The sequence below is a fragment of the Drosophila arizonae genome, chromosome X (genome assembly GCF_054131065.1).
Source record: "Drosophila arizonae isolate 15081-1271.41 chromosome X, UAZ_ARI_1.0, whole genome shotgun sequence".
NCBI lineage: Eukaryota > Metazoa > Arthropoda > Insecta > Diptera > Drosophilidae > Drosophila > Drosophila arizonae.
Window position 1 is genome coordinate 18,611,848 of NC_142927.1, and position 18,199 is coordinate 18,630,046.

The 18,199-nt window shown below is 40.9% G+C and overlaps 1 protein-coding gene across 4 annotated transcripts in view; it reads right to left on the reverse strand.

The window, feature by feature from the left end:
- LOC108620087 (uncharacterized) overlaps positions 1-18,199 on the reverse strand; it is a 241,107-nt gene that overhangs the window by 169,578 nt on the left and 53,330 nt on the right. The window lies entirely within an intron of this gene.

An 18,199-nucleotide genomic window follows, 5' to 3' on the forward strand; every position in this document is an offset into this window, starting at 1 on the left:
ATTTCAAAAAATATTTAATTCTTTATTTTTTTATTTTAATTTTAAAAATATTGATGGAATAATTTCTAATAATTTTTAAATATGATCAAAATATTTACGTATACTAAAAAAATATTATAAAATGCAAAACAATCAGAAGAGTTATAAAAAAAAAGTCCTTGATTTCTTCAAACTAAATAGGCATAAAAGAACACGTTCTTTCAGTTATAAAACGATATATCAACATCGACGATATATCATCATCATCATCATCGCATAAAAATCAAAGGATCTATCGCAAAAATTAATTAGCAAAACATTGCAAAGGCGACTTTTAAATTTCGTTCTCTTTGCTATCAAACAGCATTGGCATCTGGAGTCTTTTCAAGCTCAACAGCAAACAGTGAGAGAGAGAGAGAGAGAGAGAGAGAGAATGAGAGAGAGAGAGAGAGAGAGAGAGAGAGAGAGAGAGAGAGAGAGAGAGAGAGAGAGAGAGAGAGAGAGAGAGAAAGAGAGGGATAGAGAGAAAGAGAGAGTTAGACTCTGACATAGTATTAGTGTCATTTATGAGTTGTCTCTTTAAACTGAATATCAATCGATAGTATTGACCTGCCTGTCATCGATAGTTGTTAACAGCTCCAGTGCTCACCTCAATGGCAATGGAGCCACAATGGAGTGTGAAATGCAATGGTATGCCATGCACCGCGCAACGTCGGTTAATCTCTGCTCGCTTTCGCTGCTCAACTGTCTGCAGATGGCTCGCATGCACAAATGAGCACGGAGGAGAGCATAAATTTATGTTTGTATGTGTGTGTGTGTGTGTGTGTGTGAGAGTCAGCAACTATTTGTAGCTGGTGGCAATGCGTCGGCGAGCCAGATACTCTAAGTGGGGCGCAATTATGCAGCGCTTTTAAATATAATTTTCTTGCACTGCGTTCTACACTCGCCCTCAAAGCAAATGTGTGTGTGTTTGTGTGTGTGTATGACTGTCTGTGTGTGTGTGCAGAGTGCTTAAATAAACGACAACACTTGAAATAAATTGCAGGAAATCAAGTTAAATAAATTGCGCGAATGAACGAAACATCAGCGCCGCAAAATTAGTAGCAGTCGCAAGGACATGCCAACGACAAGTCGACGCCAACATCGTTACCACACACACACACAATGAGAGACAGTTGTGTGTGTGTGTGTGTGTGGAAAAAGAAATGATGCTGCTGTCTGCATGCTAGCTCGCTTTAGTCTGCATGGCAAACATTTAACTGAATTCTTTTGATTTGCCACTGATGAAATGCAGCGTCTACCACAGCACGCACACACACACACACACACACACACTCAGACCCTCCCACTCTCTGTCTGTCTGTGTGTGACAGTCAGCGCTTGGCTCTACGTGCCTGCTATCAATTACATGCAACAATAGCAAAAACAAATCACAACCGGCAACTGGCGACACCAGAGACCAAAAACCAACAACAACAACAATAGCAACAACAACAACAACAACGACATCATTTCATTCTTATAAATGTGTGTAATTAGTTGCGGGTGTCCGTGTAATTATTTCGATTGAATTCATTTGATTACCCAATTAAATGGTTCACCTATTGCCGCCACGCCCACGCGCTGCGACGCTTACTTTTAACTACGATTGCTGCTAATTTGCCAAGAGATAAGAAAAAACACACCGTTAGCGCATAGAGCGGCTTAAGCATGTGCCAATATTTACATAGAATACGCATGTGTAAATCTATATATATATATATATAGATATGTATATAAATATATACAGTAAAGCAATTTGTGTTATATTCATTTAAAAAAACAAGAAGCTAGTCGAGACTGCTCGACTATGAGATACCCTGAACCCTTTGAGGTACTGAAATGCCCATCTTTCTACACTTCTTTTCTGAATGCATAGCAAATATGAGAATTGAGAGTACCATGAGAACGGAGAGAACTATGAGATCTGAGAGAACTATGAGAACTGGGAGAACCATGATAACTTAGAGAACTATGAGAACTTAGAGAACCATGAGATATGAGAGAACTATGAGAACTGGGAGACCCATGAAAACTGAAATAACTATGAGAACTCAGAGAACTATGAGATCTGAAAGAACTATGAGAACTAGGCGAATTATGAAAACTGAAAAAACTATGAGAGCTTAGAAAACTATGAGATCTGAGAGAACTATGAGATCAGGGAGAACCATGAAAAATAACTATGAGAACTTAGAGAACTATGAGATATGAGAGAACTATGAGAACTGGAAGAACCATGAAAACTGAAATAACTATGAGAACTCAGAGAACTATGAGATCTGAAAGAACTGTGAGAACTAGGAGAATTATGATAACTGGGAGAACTATGATTTCTTGAACAGCTTTTACTGTAGATGGACTTTTGCCATCAAACTTTCAGATAATAATAATGACAGTCATATTTGTATATATGTCAAATATAAAGACTCCGTTTATAAAATCCGTTCGGCTATTGCGACGAGAATGCTCCGGGTGTAACTACAGTCGCTTCAGCATCGGTTATAATCGGATTGTACTGGATGGAATACGAAATAGGTGGGACGGGAGGTGGAAGTGGGACCAAAGTCAGAAGGACAAAAAAAATTGAAATTGTTTAAAATATACATATGTACACACATATGACATTAATTCGGGGACTATAACTCAACGAATGAACGAGATATAGGATTTTCGGTAAGCCTTAATATGGATTACACAGAAGCAGAAGGAGTTATCGATTTAAGATTTTTTTTTTTTTTTTTTTATGTAAGTCTCTATCTCTAATAGGTCAGAGAGAGAGAGAGAGAGAGAGAGAGAGAGAGAGAGAGAGAGAGACAGCGCGATTCAGCCCAGATCAAGCATATATGCACGCCTCCTTTTGCCTATTTTAACAAAATCATTTTATCCAGATTTCGCATTTTCAATGGGTTTCCTGGCTATGGCAGATATGTAAATTTGCAATTAATTATTATTTAAATATTTTCCATTACAATTGCAATTATATGTATTATATTAAAATTCATTAATGTATATACATACATATATGTATGTATTTGTAATCGACTTTAAATTAGTTGTCAGAGCGATTTAAAGTGATAGAGTAAACAAAGCCTCCTCGCGCTGGCCTCACGCGGCGTATACGTAATCTGCTCATGTTTCCACAGTGGAAATGAAGCGGCAATTAAATGGCCGTTAAATTGGCAATGTCCGAAATTGAAACGCATGTCAAACGGCGGTTAATGCAAATATTTAGTAATGCCAAAGTCGTAAAACAAATGTTTGGATTGAGCGACATGCTCTACGTGTAAATAAATGACCGCAAAAAGGATTGACAATTGACATACGCACGCACACACACACACACACGCACACACGCACACACAGGAAATTTTTATTTGGTTAGCAAACACAAAAATATTTCATAAATTTACAAATGTTATGCGAAACTCAGGGGTATCATAAAAACAAAAAACAACAACAACAACAACAAAAGAGGCAAATGGAACACATGATTTTTTTTTCGGAGCCCAACTGTGAATTCAGGGCATATTGATTTTGTGGAGCTGTAGGCAATAAGCTGCAGGAGGCGTGGCAGATCCTACACAGTATATATGTATGTATGTATATGTATGTCTGTCTGTAAGTCTATATATGTATATAAATGCCTCGCTCTCCGAATCTATAAGAGCTAGAGACTTGAAATCGATTTTAGAGATCGTTTTATAAAATCGATAGCTATTGCTGTCTTATCGATTTTTATCGATTACAAATTGCATTGATCATTTCTAGAGCTAAAGTATGCAGCACTGGGAAGATCAATTGCCTCGAGCTGTGCAGGATATCTGCTAGTCGAGCAACCTCGACTGGAGAACTCTTACTTTTACTGTCTTCAACATGATTTTTGATGGCTCTTTGGCTCCTTGGCCGATTGAGCGGGCTGTGAGGGCTGTGCGGGCGTGCGGCAATCTTCATTAGGTAATGCATTAACTGATGCCATTCGGGAGGATGCGAAATAAGCGTCTGATGGCAGCCGGATGACAACATATGCGCGCCTGGCATTCTATTTGTCTACTCGTCATTTGTTTGCTTATTTGCATTCGCTTTATTGTTGGCTCGCTCTTAGCTTGTTTGCTGTTTACCGTTTGTCGTTTGCTGTTTGCTCTTGCGGCAGCAGTGGAAAAATCTTTGCCGTCTGTGCTCGCCTTTCATGCGGCAAGGACAACAAATCGGAGACGCTAGCCGAAAAGTATGCTTTGATTAAGTGCGTGTCCTTCGGCACTCGGTTGGGCTCGGTTGATGGCGCTGCTACTCCTGCTACTCCTGCTCCAGCTGCTACTCCTGCTGCTGCTGCTGGGATTGACTCATTGCCCATTTTGATGAAATGTCGCCAACTAAAATGTTTGCCAACTCCACAGCTCGCAGCCCACAATCCTTTCGTCTCCTTCGGCCCCGAGCCCACCCAAGGCAAGTGCTGCCCGTCGTGTTGTTTGCAGTCTTCGCTTTGTTTGCCTTTTCCGCTTTGTCAACACTGGCTGCCACTCCTGCTGCCGTCGTTTCCACGACACACACACACACACACACACACACACACACAAAAAGGGTTGTAAAAACGTAATGGCGAGTTAAATAAAACAGCGAACGTGCTAAGCAAAAAAGCAGAGCACACGAAAAATATGCGGAGGCCAACAAAAATGTATAAAAATACACACACACAGACATAAACACATATGTATATATTTATGTATACATACATATTCAAAAGTGTCATAAATGTAATACAACTTTTCCTTTATGGCAATTGCATATGTGTACGTGTATGTCTGTCTGTTTATGTGTGTGTGTGTGTGTGTGTGTGTGTATTTGTGTTGGCGCGTTGCTCAAGTGGTGCTCTAGAAAGTTTTGTCGTCGTGCGAGCCAATAAAAATAAAAATAGAGTTCAAACAAAATAAGAGAGGGAGCCAACGTAAAAGGCACAAAGATGCAGGCCAAAACTTTAACAAACACACATGCACACTCACACACACACACACAGACATACACATACACATATAGAGAGAGGTGCATGGCCTGGCCAAGTAATGCGTTTTCATATTTTGTTTCGAGGCAATTTACTGTAACGTTCGTACAGGTAGCCAACACAGGGATTAGGTGTGTGTGCATGTGTGTGTGTCATATAAGTGTGTGCATGTGTGTAGCTACTGACCCACTAAGATTACGCAATGCATAAAAGTGGTTAAATTGAGTTTTAAGACCAATTGACAAAAACACAAACACACACAGACACACACAGACACACACAGACACACATACTCACGCACACACCCACACAGACACACTCACACGTTGTGCAACTCCATTTGCAAATGCATTTTATTCGTTATTTAAATGATTTTCATATTAGTTAAAGGCTTTGGCCAAAACTAAAAACATTTTAGCATTTTTTAAGAAAATCTTAAATTAAGTTTTATGCGCAGATTTTCGGTTGCCTGAAAGGTTTTGGGATGTGTTGTGGGAACTTAAGAACAATTCACATTTGATCTGCTTTTAGCAACTACTTTCGGTAGCTCTATTCGTGTCTGCCAGTCCGTAAATATATATTATATATATGAGCTATAACCTTTTTTAACTGCCTTATAATTATTTTATATTTTTATATGTTTATTTATAATTTGTGGATTTCGTTCTTAAATATTTTTATATATATTTTAGCTATTCATACATAAAAAATTACAAATAAATATGTATATAAAAAATAATTACTTATCATTTGTTAAGTAATTATTTTTTATATACATATTTATTTGTAATTTTTTATTTCTTAAGACTTACGATTTTAGGATGAATTTTAAATACATTTATTTATTTTTTTTTTTTTTCGAAATTTAATTATTTTGATTTTGAGAAAAAGTTTTAAGAACCATTTCTACTATTAATACTAATACTACTATTCTATTACTACTACTACTTTTTATACAACTACTAATGCTACCATTCTAATACTACTACTACTTCTAGTATTCTAATAATTCTAATATATATTCTACGTCTACTTCTGCTGCTATTTTACTACAACTTATATTTCTATTATACTACTACTTCTACTACTATTTCTACTATTTTTGTTTCAATTTTCTTTACTACTACTTCTACTACCAATCACTACTATTCTACTTCTACTTCTGCTACAGTTTTACTATTTCTATTCATCTGCTAAAATTCTACTATATCTATTTATCTACTACTACTTCTACTACTTATCTTCTATTATATCTACTACTAGTCTACTTCTACTTCTGCTACAATTCTATTATTTCTATTTATCTACTACAACTTCTACTACTATTTCTACTATTTTTCTACTTCTTCTGCTGAAATTCTACTATATCTATTTATCTACTACTACTTTTGTTACCAATCTACTACTATTCTACTTCTACTTCTGCTACAGTTTTACTATTTCTATTCATCTGCTAAAATTCTACTATATCTATTTATCTACTACTACTTCTACTACTTATCTTCTATTATATCTACTACTAGTCTACTTCTACTTCTGCTACAATTCTATTATTTCTATTTATCTACTACAACTTCTACTACTATTTCTACTATTTTTCTACTTCTTCTGCTAAAATTCTACTATATCTATTTATCTACTACTACTTTTGTTACCAATCTACTACTATTCTACTTCTACTTCTGCTACAGTTTTACTATTTCTATTCATCTGCTAAAATTCTACTATATCTATTTATCTACTACTACTTCTACTACTTATCTACTAATATATCTACTACTATTCTACTTCTATTTCTGCTACAATTCTACCAATTCTATTTTTTTACTTTTACTTCTACTACCAATCTGCTACTTTTTCTACTACTAGTCTACTTCTACTACTGCTACAATTCTATTATTTCTATTTATCTACTACAACTTCTACTACTATTTCTACTATTTATACCCTGAACCCATTGAAAATGGGAAATCAGGGTATAATGGTTTTGTTAAAAGTATGTAACAGGCAGAAGGAGGCGTGGCAGACCCCACAAAGTATATATATTCTTGATCAGGGCGATGAGCTGAGTCGATTTGGCCCTGTCCGTCTGTCTGTCCGTCCGTCCGTCCGTCCGTCCGTCCGTCCGTCCGTCCGTCCGTCCGTCCGTCCGTATGTATGAACGCGTCGATTTCAGAAGATATAAGAGCTAGAGACTTCAAATTTTTTTTAAAATGTCCGTAATTACAGCGCGCATATCAAGTTTATCATTTAAAATCGATAACTCATCCCGATCTTTTTTTATCGATAAAAAACCTTATCGAAAACCAGTTATAAAATTATATCTTCTACACCCTTATTGCTAGAGTCTCCAAATTTTTAATGTATGCTTATATGCAATTTATACAATTTCGGTTTTTGTTAAAATTTACCCCCCACCCTTAAATTCACCCCCTCACCATCACTTTTGTAAAAAGCGTATTTCAAATACTAGAGACTTGGGCTTTGGAATATACACACATATTCACCATATGATTACGCTCTAAAAGTTTCATTAAGATCGTATGTCTACTAAAGAAATTATTTAACAAATAAATTCTCATAATATTGCCCACACTGCAGCGCAGCCCAAGCGCAGTCGCTGCTTACTGCGCAGTTAGCAGGTCGCAGGCTTATGCGTGCGTGTGGATGCATGTGTATGTATGTGTGCATAAAAGAAGTGCAGAATGATTAGAATATCAGCTTGGAGGGTTCAGGGTATCTCCTAGTCGAGTAGTCTCGACTGGAGCTTTCTTACTTGTTTTCTACTTCTTCTGCTAAAATTCTACTATATCTATTTATCTACTACTACTTCTACTACTAATATACACTATATTTACCACTATTCTACTTCTACTTGTGCTACAATTCTACTATTTCTATTTTTCTACTACTATTCTACTTCTACTTCTGCTACAATTCTACTATTTCTATTTTTCTACTACTATTCTACTACTACTACTACTTCTACTACTCCCATTATTGCTTCTACTACTTCTACTGCCCCAGCAGCACTATGAACTGCAGGTCGTACTCTGGATTGTTCATGGACAAGATTTAAAGCTGCCCGCTTTTACGAGCGGTTATTTGTATTTTATGATTTGTTTTGTTTTTATACCCAAATCCGATTCAGTTTTGCATTTTTGAGAAAATATTTCATGCCATTGGCGATGGAGTTTGTGTTTTGCGCTTTTAAATATATTAATATATTGCAAATCCAGTTGGCAGGTGGCATAGGCCACTAGCCGGCATATGGATTCAGTTTTATGGCAACAAAAGGATCTGCATGCTGTCCGTGTGTGTGTGTATGTGTGTGTGCAAGTGATGTGGTAAGTGCTAAAGAGCACTTACTGAAAAGCTGAAAGAACTGCAGCTGCAAAAACCAAAATGCTCCACACAGACGCGCATACCTCTAGCATTCTCTCTCTTTCTCTCTCTCTGCCTCTCTCTCTCTCTCTTTCTCCTTTTCTCTCTGTGTGTGTGTTTACTGGCAAACATTTTGGTAAGTTGTTACAAAACTTAAAAATAAATTTAAAAACACGTTGCATAGCTACCAACAACAAGTTTCTGATGTGTTTTTGTTGGTTGCCTTATTTGTTTGCATTCCGCAGCAATTGTTGGCCATTGTTGTTGTTGGATGTTGTTACCGTTGTTGTTGTTGTTGCTGTTGCCTTTATCGAGTTGCAACACAGAAGAAAGAAAGAACATTGGGGCAGCTCGTGGCATAGGGCAAGGCACCAACTGCCTTGGCATGCAGATTGCCAATGCTCTCGTGACGTTGACACGCCAGCATCAATGCTGGTGGAGCGTATGCGACTAACAGATGCCCTATAGCCCATATATGGCTAGCAGATACAGTTAGTGATTGCATTTGGGGCAGCTGCTCGCCAGCTCGGAGAATAATTGAGTTTGCTCACCAGACTGATTATATTTGTGTTCCAACTGGAGTTGCTGCCTTCTGGCATACTCCACTCGTCTGCTCTGCTTCCACTACTACTACTTCTACTTCTACTTCTTCCTCTTCTTCTTCGTTTGCTGAGATGAACGAAAAAAGCGAAAACGGAAACCGGAAAACGCCGCTACTACAACTTCCTTCCCAATGCCTTCGCGTCTGGCTGCACATGCACTCACATATTCACACTGACACTCACACTCACACTCACACTGACACTCACATCATGCAGTCACACGGCCTCATACCTGTTCTCGCACATGCTCGAACGTTGCTGAGGAAGAGAAAAAAGCGCTGAGCAAATAAATTAAAACAAGTCCAAAACAAATTTGGAACATGGCGAAAAGAGCAAGAACAAGCGACTGTGCAGTCGGCAATGGCCGACTCGTCGATGCCCTGCATACGATCCATCCGATAGCGAGGACAATAGTTGAATTACTTCTCATTTTGCTCTACTTTAACTGCGAGCTCTAATTTCCGCATTTCTGTCCGACTCCTGGATCAAGTTGAGCTTGGCCAATCAATAATAATATTTGCCTTAATTCCATTCTGAGAACAGAGCCAAGTACTTACGTCTGCCACAAGACACAAAGCACGGGAGAGGCGAAAGAAAATCGAAAAGAAAAGAAATAGAGGAAAATATGGAGAATGGGAGCTAGCGCGAAACGTATGCAAGGCATTTGCGCCCAAAAAGTTGTCATCCTCCGGTTGTGATGATGCCCTGAAACTAACCAAAAGAGAGCGGTGGGAGGCGGGAGGAGGGAGGCCCGAGAGAGTCTGTGGCGGTGGTGCGCGAGTGGTGGGTGGGGGAGGGGGCAGTGGCTTGGCAGAGGCGAGGACATCCGCTCCTTCATGCTCAAGCTGGAGAAGATTGCTTAAAGTTTTATTGGTTGTTGTTTGCAAAGCAAAAACTCTACTTTTGCGCGCTTTTCTAACGGTACACAAACTGCCAACAACTAAATGGCGAATGTGTGGCAAAGTTGCCCCTGGCTGCCTGCCGCATGCCGCATGCCGCATGCCTCGTGCCTCGTGCCGCATGCCTCACGCTCGCTGCCGGCAGCCGGCTCCTGCGGGCTCGCAGTTGATGCCTTTTGCTTTCGTTCTGCCACTGCCTCTGCCTCTGCCGCTGCTACTGTTGATTTTTGTTTTTGCTTTAGTTTTGTTTCCCTCGCTTTTCTTTACTTTAAGCTTTCTTTTTGCTTCTTCTGTTTAAGTGAACAATTTTGTGTTGTTGAAACTATAACTGAAACTGCCGTTAGTCAGTCCGTCTGTCTCCCCGTCCGTCAGATAGGGATAGCATCGCACACAGACAGAGCAAGAGGTGGGGGCGCGGCGAGAGTCGCAACGGAAGTCATCGCAGTCCCAGCAATGGCGCTGCTCAACTTCAAGTCTCCTGCTCGACGTTGAAGCTGGCGCGAATGCTGAAGTTGATTCTTTACCCGCTTGAGTTGAGGTCATCTTCGACATTTATCGTTCGTCGCGTCTAATTTCCATAAACAAAATAGCTAAACATCGCTACAGCTTGTCGCATACCCCTTGCCTCTCCCCCGCCTCACTTCAGCTGCCAAAGTCGTGTCCAGTCGGACTGAGGCAGCGCTGCAGCCAAAAAGTGCAGCCAATCCGCTCAAATGGCTTAAAGCCAGCGAAAAGGCTTTCAAAAGACGCCGTCTACCCAGAGATTTGAGCTGCTCTTGGCCTGAAATTAACGCGATTATTTTTTAGAATAATCGGTTATGGTTACAATTAATCGCAGCCCATTTCGCGATACAATTGAATAGCCGATGGAAGCAAAATAATCGTTAATTGTTTAAGAGTGATGATGATTAAAGAGCCATCACTAGGTATAGCTGATAAAATCATGATATAATATGAGCTTATGATATAGATTATACATATTATACATTATAGATATCTTATCTCTATTGAAGGCCCATAGTTAACCTCTGTATAAAAAATAAATTTGTAGCAAAAAGATTATATGATTATTGAAATAAAGCTCAATAACATCAAGATAAATATACATATTGTATATAGGTTATTATAGATATGACTGGGTATACATATATGTATATATGTACATTTGTATTTATGTATGTGGTATTTAGCACCGCAGTGCTTAAACTCAAGTTGGCTTAAAATTGTTATATTAGCATCTAGTAAATAAATAAATAAATTTTCTTTCTGCCTGGCTGCACCTTTAATGCCATTCAACATTTGCTATTCATAATTTAAATTTATTTTTATTTTATTTTTTTTTTTTTTTTTGTTTATTTTTCCAATTTCAATTAAAACTATTTGTAATGGCTTTTAAATCAAGTTGCTTACAGATAATTTGCATTAATTTGTTAATCAGGCTTTTGTCATGTTCTGTCAGCTGTGTGTGTGTGTGTGTGTGTGTGTGTGTGTGTGTGTGTGTGCGCTGCATTGATATTGTGAATGAACTCGGTCCAGCGCTTTCCATTCGTTAGTTATGGATATGTGCAGTGGCTCTGTCGCTGTCAGTCGATTCATTTATGTACGAAATGTTAAACACGCACGCACACACACACACACACACGCACACACACACGAATAACAGTTTATTATGCTTTTCATTAGTGGAGCAGAGCAAAGACAATGATGGCACAAAGGCTGCCCAGCCACGTTCGCATCGCTCACGTTGGCACACACACATACACACACGCACACATACACAGAGTTCACTTTAGCGCCCATACATTGGCACTTAATGGCCACGCACACACGCACACACACACACACACGCACAGTCATTGACGCACACTCAAAACATGGTAAAACTTTGTGCAAACTTTTTACACACCGACTGCGCCAGTGTGCGTGTGTATGCGCGTGTGTGTGTGTGTGTGTGTATGGAATGTCATTGGCGGAAATTGAAACGCACATGACAATCCATTTCATCAGCAGTTTAGTTGCTTTTAGAAAATTTGCTGGCCACTGGCCACGAGAGGAGCTGAACGCCCGCACGCCATGTCCTTTCACTAGCTGGCGCCACACACACGCACACACACCCAGAGAGAGAGAGAGAGAGAGACAGTGAGAGAGCGAGAGCGAGTGCGAGAGTCATTGTGATGTGATGTGATGCGATGCGAGTGGCAGCCACTAAGCCAAATCAACAAAAATCAACATTTCAACAACAAAGTCCTTGACTGGTAAACTTAACCGGACAGGACACGAGCAAGGAGCGGCTAGAGCAGCCGCAGCCGTAGTCGTAGTCGTAGCCGTAGCCGTGAATACATTGCCTGCGCCGTCTGGCACCCAAAAAGACAACGAACCAGACGACGACATCCTCGACGACGACAACTCTCAGCAGCCCGGGTGGGACCTGGGGAGGGGGGCGTGGGGAGCGACAGGACATGCCATAACAGAGCGTAATAGAAAAACTGTGTCTGATGGCGCGACGCGGGGCCCCATGAGCTCCCCTCGGACGACCGCATTCAAATACTTATGTAGCACATATTCATGCATGTGTGTGTGTGTCTGTGTGGAGATGGACAGCTGGACGGAACGGGGTATGCTCAGCGTTCAGTCAATATTTTGCATTTGCAGTGCCAACAAGTAAGAGTGCTCCAGTGCAAAGTGATCGAAGTGCAGATATCCTAGGCCAGATGCTCTGTACACAGAGGCATATATCTAGGTACAAAGGCATTGAATCACTCAATGCATGTATCAAAGTGACCCAGTCAAACAATATGCCCAGCTCGGCTCACTGAGTGCAGGGTATATAAAAGGGGTGCAAGAAACCAAAGCAAAGCAAGGCAAAGCAGGGCAAAGCGAATCAAATTGAATTGCAAAGAAAGCAAAAATAAAGGAAAATCAAAATCAAAATGGCAAAAATGAGGAAGCAGGCGTGGCACATGGGCGGGCGGGGCATGGGTTTTGGTTTGGGTTGTCTGGTAAATGGGAAAATGGCGTGCAATGAGCAGGCAGCAATAACAACACAAATTACATATGCACACAAATACTTGGACTGTCTGTCCGCACGTCTGTCTCTCTGTCTATGTGGCTGACAACAACAGCAACAACAGCAACAACAACAAATAATAGTGGCAGCCATCATAACAAGAAGAAGCACACATTTTCTGATTAGTTTCTGCGACAAATCAGGCGACATTGCTCTCAATCCCAATATTTGTGACGGGTAGACGAGGAGGGAGAGGGAGAGGGAGAGGGAGGCCCCCAGTTACAGACGGAGCCATTGCCATACCCATTCGAAATATCATTTTCAGCTCCGCAATACGCAGTTTGCATGCTTGAGCTGGATACGTCAACAAAGCCGGAGCAACAACAACAACAACAACAACAACAATAACTGGAACAGTGTAGAAAATTTTGACAACAAAGCAAAGCCAAAGGTCGAGACTATTTACAAGAGCTGACAGCTGACACAGAGAGACGAGCATATTAAAGGCCCTGTTGTCAGTTGATATACACTCAGCTAGCTCTGTATGTGTGGGTGATATATATAAGATATATGTATACATGTGTGTGTGTGTCCATCGATGAGCTGGTACAGTCTGGCTCAAAGCCTCATATGCAATAATCCATCTAATGGTTATTTAATACTTTTTAATTGAAAATTCAATTACATACTACGACAACACACACACAGACGCACGCACACACACACACACACACACACACACACATGTTTACACACACCTCCATGACTGATATCAAAAATAATGATGGAAACGAAATAAATCGACAAAATGTTACTCGAATTTCGTGTTGCACCCATGCACCACTCTACTCCACTTCTGCACCACTCCTGCACCACTCCTGCTCCACTCTTGCTCCTCTCAACTTCAATCAAATATTGAACAGATCGAACAACTGCTTAAAGGTCTGGAGGCAACTGGCTTATTGAGACCTGCATTGTCCGCATTGTACTGCAACAATGGCACACAGCAGATGCAGCCAGCGCCCTCAGCTTATGTTGGCCATAATCACAAAGTACAAAAAAAAGTAAGTCACAAATTGCAGAGGGAAAGAGAGGGAGAGAGTAAAGAGCAGAGAGCGACGAGTTTTTAATGTGTTTCTAAACTAAAGTCTGTGGTCAACCACAATATACAATTTCACAAATGAAATTGCAAAAGGAAAAAACAACTAAGGGTGCTCTGGGCGGGTCTGTTCGACTAGTAGATACCCTAAATGAAGCATATGTCTGATATTATCGAATCATATCTCTTAGGCGTAGCACGCTCTGCTGAATTTGTAATTAACTTAGCGAAAGGAACGAAGGGAGATTGAACTGCATCTAGGGGCCAGGGCGTACGCACTAGGGGCGAGGGGGTACAAGCTAGGCTAGGCAATATTCTACGGGAACCTTCTTTCATATCATCATATATGATAATGATATTCATATGAGAGCATTTGGCAGAGCAGAAATTTAGTAGATTCTGTATAGACTATAGTGATATAGTAGACAATTTGATATATGTACGTTCTTTGGCAAATTTAAAGAGAGTGATCCAAAATTCAAATTATACATAGTTTGTTTATTTAATGTGTAATTCACAGCAGTAAATATTACTTTATTATATATTACTATCTTTTGTGGTATTCAGGGAATGCCTAAAATAAAATATATAACATATCGATATTTATCGATTGCATAAAAAATAAATGCGTTATCGAAACAAAATATTAAGCTCCTACAGCGCATGGTATGCAAGAGTATACGCTTCGAATTTCAAGCTCCTAACTTTTGTGGTTTACGAGATTGCTGACTCTAATTAGAGACTAATTGACGAACGGCCACACAGATGAGCATAACTGCATATGTATTTAACTACATATATCAACTTCGCTCGTCATCCATATAAGGAATCAATACACATAATGGGGTCTGCCACGCCCTCCTCTAGCTCTTACATGCAGTTGCCCACAGCAATTACGCCCTGATTTCTCATTTTCACTGGGTTCCGTGTATTAAAAGTAATATGAAGCAATGCACAGACAAAGGCGCTCTTAAAGCAAGCAAAAAGCGATGTCATTTATGTATAATATTCAATTTCAATTCCCTTTAGATGGCCTCCCAAAATAAAGCCCCGAATAAAATTAAAGTATTTATGGACCATTAAAACTGAAGAAATCATTTGGCGAGTTTAAACTAAATGTGTATAAAATACATATATTCAATTTTAATTTAATTTTTTTATTTTTTATTTTCTATTTGTGAAATATGTGGAAAATCTGTGGAAAAGTTTCATCAAAGTCAAGCGAAACCAATGAAATGCAAAAAGTAAACTTTTTTTATTTATTATTATTATTATTTTTTTTTTTTTTCAGTTTTCCGGCGAAAGTCTTTGGTAGTATTTTAATAGCGGACTTTAAGAGCGCCGACCCCGCCGCAGGTGAGCGGGGGCATCGTGGGTGAAGCTGCAGCTGTTTTGTTTATCTTTAAAATGCTTTAAGCCCCGGCCGGCGGGGCGGGCTTAAATGGAGGCGGCTGCCCGAGCCCCGATTGCGGCCATTCGAGTGAAACATTTATGCGTGCCGCACGCCGGCCGCAACAAATGCGCCTCGGAATCGACGCCGGGCGCCGGATGGACGGCGTCGAGAGTGCGTGTGGGTCAGCCACTGCCACTCGTACTCGCACTCGCACTCGGCATGAGTGCTGATTTATAAATCATACACAAAACCCAACCGCGGACACACCCACACACACACCCACACACAGACACAGACACCTATGGCTACACCTATGGCAACAAACATGTGTCAATTTGTCAAAGGCTGTCGACTTGGCTGGACATCGCAAAATGTGGCAGATTGTAGAGTGGTGCGGGTGGTGTGATGTGGTGCGGTGGCTGGCTATAGAAAACGTAGCAAATCCATGCCAAAGAGCAGCACGCGCGAATGAATTTCTGCTGGCGTATGAAATTTTTACGCAAACACACAATTCTCACTGTCTCCCTCTCGCTCTCTCTCTGTGTGTGTGTGTGTGTGTGTGTGTCTTTGTGTATGTTTGCAGTCGTCAGCATTTAATAAAGAAACAACAACAGGCAACAGCGAGGTCAGACGAACAGCAGCCAGCCAGCCAGCAGCTTTTAAAGTTGTCGGGGATAAAGCAAAGAGCTCGGAGGCAGCATTACCTAATTGTTATGATGGGAATGTCGGGCACAGACAGAAAGTGAAGGAGTAAAATTCTGGACGCGTCTTGGCCAAGCTGCGGACGTGGCCAAAAGGCGAAATGAAGCCGGCGAGAGCAAAAACCAAAAACAAAAAAACAAACAACAAATAAACAGCAACAACAGGAAAAGAGTGAAAGACAAAAAATAAAATAAAAACAGGTTTTGAATAAAACGCAGCAAATTATTACGGAAACTAGGCGCAAAATAAGCAGCAAGAAACTTGGAGTAAGTTGTTCAGTGCTGAGTGGAAAATGGCTGGCAATAAGCAACAACAACAACAACAACAGCAGCAGCAGCAGCAGCAGGAGCAGCAAATGAGACACGTGGCAAGTGGCAAATGGCAAATGGCAAATGGCAGCGGCGGCGGCGGCGCTAAAACTTGAGACAAATTAAAATGGCGGCTTGAAAGGGGCGTGGCGAGAGAGGAGCGTGGGACGTGAGGCGCCCCGGACTAAGCCGCAAGTGTCTGGTCGACGCGGGCGTGGCAGGAGCCGGAACGCGGGACGCGGGCCGCGGGCCGGTCGAAAATGGGCCACTGAAAGTTTTTATCAGCGGCAAAGAAGCTGCGACGCATCGCGGCGAAATCAAGAAAGTTGCGCAAGGTGAAAGCGACAACGCGGCTGCCAACTAATTCAAAAGCGTGTTAAAGACGAGCTCATTAATATGCCATAGAGCGAGATAGCAATCTGGCTGGGAGCACAACGAGACTGTAGCAGCAAAACCAAAGGAAAACCCGCAAAAAAACGAGAGAAAAAGAGCAAAATGAGAAGAAGCAGAAAGAAAACAACAACTTTCACAAGGCAGGTGCAAAAAGGTGATGCAAACAATTATTGCCAGCGACAGGCACAAAAGACGAAGGGGCGGCGAAACTGAAAATTAAAAACAAATTAGAAAGCTTGTCAAGTGTCCCCACACACACACACACTCACACATACCACACACACACACACAGCACTTCGGCTCTTCCACGGGCATCCGTGATCAAGTTATGAACGCATCAGCCGCATGACCATGACGATAATAATGAGTAAGCGAATGGCAGCCGCAAGAGCCCCAAACTGAGCGCGGCGCATACAAAATGAAAATGTCTGTCCAAGGGCCAAGCGAAAAGGAAGAAGGCGAAGGAGGAGAAGCAGAAGCAGAAGCAGACGAGGAAAAAAAAAACAAACTCAACTTTTGCAATTTACACTAATTCCGCCGAGCAAAGCCGGCAACGGGACAGCGGGGCAGCGGGACGTCTATGCCAACAATAACAGCCGGAGAAAGCTCTTAAAATCATAATGCGCACAAAAGTAGGCAACAGTAAACAGCGAGCTGAGTCTGGAATGACACGCCCCAATGCAAAAGATGTTGAACATTATCAATGGCCTCCAGTAATCAGAAGTGAGACAACAGAGAGAGCGAGAGAGAGAGAGAGCGAGAGCGAGAGCGAGAGAGACAGTGAGAGCATGAGTGAGTGTGATGGGGGCGTGAGAAAGAGAGTGGAAAGGGGAAGGGTGAGAGTTTGGGGAAAGAGTAAAGGGAGCTAGAGACATCGAAGAGAGAAAAAGATAGAGGATAGAGGGACATATAAATAAAAAAAAGGTAGAAAATAGATACAAAAATGAGGAGAGAAGAGAGAGACGGAATGAGAATTAGTTAAATACTAGTAAAATAGGGCAAAATTGCATATGAAAATGACACGAAGGGAGTATGAGATAGAGATAAAAAAAGAGGGAAAAAGACGACAGAATGAAAGAGTGTAAAGGAGAGAAAGACAGAGAGATGAATAACTCTAGGGAAATATCCAGAGGGACAGAGAGAGAGAGAGACAGAGAGAGAAAGAGAGAGAGAGAGGCGAAGAAAGACCCAGAGGGATAGTGAAATAGAGAGATAGAGGCTGACATAAGAAGAGAGATGAATAGACAGAGAAGAACAGAGGCTGAGAGAGCGAGAGTGTAAAGGAGAGAGAGAAATAAACAGAGAAGAACAGAGGCAGAGAGAGCGAGAGTGTAAAGGGGAGAGAAACAGTGAGACGCATTACTCTAGAAAAAAGACCCAGAGGGACAGAAAGAG